This window comes from Triticum dicoccoides, unplaced genomic scaffold (assembly GCF_002162155.2).
Source record: "Triticum dicoccoides isolate Atlit2015 ecotype Zavitan unplaced genomic scaffold, WEW_v2.0 scaffold200010, whole genome shotgun sequence".
Taxonomy (NCBI): Eukaryota; Viridiplantae; Streptophyta; class Magnoliopsida; order Poales; family Poaceae; genus Triticum; species Triticum dicoccoides.
The window spans coordinates 1-1,430 of NW_021233889.1; the positions used below are offsets into that span (position 1 = coordinate 1).

At 40.6% G+C, this 1,430-nt stretch overlaps 1 long non-coding RNA gene across 1 annotated transcript; it reads left to right on the forward strand.

Annotated features, from left to right (window-relative positions):
- The first annotated feature begins 513 nt into the window (after positions 1 to 513).
- Positions 514 to 1,276, forward strand: LOC119345030. Its single transcript, XR_005166893.1, has 3 exons — positions 514 to 552; positions 635 to 734; positions 1,153 to 1,276. It is a non-coding gene; the product is annotated as an uncharacterized LOC119345030 (long non-coding RNA).
- The last annotated feature ends 154 nt before the right edge of the window (positions 1,277 to 1,430 follow it).

A 1,430-nucleotide genomic window follows, 5' to 3' on the forward strand; every position in this document is an offset into this window, starting at 1 on the left:
ATTCTGCTAGATTCTGTGACTAGAGCATGATAAATAGTAGCCCTCATTTAAACCTGGATCTAGCTGGTTTTTCTTTGCCAATCTATGCAAATAATCTGCTACTTGATTCGAGGTTGCCAGGATTAGCTCGGTTTCTGTACAAACCCAGGCACATGTTAACTGCACCAACACTACTAGTTAAGTAACATACCTGACCTAAATAAGCCCGGTCATGTAGAAAACCTGGGAAAATCAAACAGAATTTAGCTATTTATTACCAGTACGACCAACTATTTGCATGGGTGTGCCTGTGTTAGCTACTAAGCACCAAGTGTAATGTTTAACATAATAATCACCCAAATTTGTCTATTGCTACATCAAGATAGTAAATCTATGAGCAAATTGTATGTCAGTCTGTTAGCTTGCTTGCTACCAAGTACTCTCTGTTCGTTTTCGCCTGAACTCGCTTGCTTGCTAGATTTTCTTATATAAAAAAACTTGTTTCTCTGCAGAGAGTAGAGGATAGATCCTGGATTTGCTTGCTAGAGCGCATCTATCACAATAATTGATTAGGTGTGAGAAAAACTGAAACTTTCTTCATGGTTATTGCTTCTCTCTCTGTTTCTTTACTTACGGTTTGATTTGTGATTACTAGAAGGCACCAGGTGAAACAACCACAAGCAGGGGATGGAAGGTCGCAGATGGAGAAGAAACCCCAAGCAAATTGGGAGGCCCTGATGCCAAGTAACAAAAGGGTAATCTTCTAACCTCACCTTCTTATACAGATTCAAGTTGTTAGATAACTACTATGCATTTCTGTCGTATATATGGAGCATCAGATGTGAAATTGCTTTGACGGAATTGAAACAAAAGCTGTACCTATAATATATCTTTAAATCCTCAAGAGGAAAGTTGTGAAAATTGCATTGATGGAATTGTAACAAAAGCTGAATCTTTAATATATCTTGAAATCCTCAAGAGGAAAGCGTAATTATCTCTGTTTGTGTAGTACAACGTTATCTCTGTTTGGACAAAAGGATTAATCAAAATGGTGCCTTTCACTTCTATTGCTAATTAAAATGCCTCAATTTTCTGTATACATCTTCCTTTGCCTTTAATTTCCCTCTCATGTTTGATTTGAAATTCAACTAATAAGGCTTTTGTGTCTGTCAGTGCCAGTCCTGCACCCTTGGCCGTCCCTGACGAGCCCACTATTACTAATGGTGGATGGCGTGCCTCTCAATGGACGGTTGCTTCTCATGGGGTGGATTCGTCTCCTCCCCCCTCCTAGCGGCTGGTGAACTTCAACCCCCCGCCCCCTCCCCACCCCCGCCCCCTCTCTTCTGGAACATGCACGACTCTCATTTGTATGCACATGATACACATCACTTCACTGTTGGTTTGTCTATTTGGTCGTTCAAACTGTATGTGCATGCCCAGAATTAAATCTG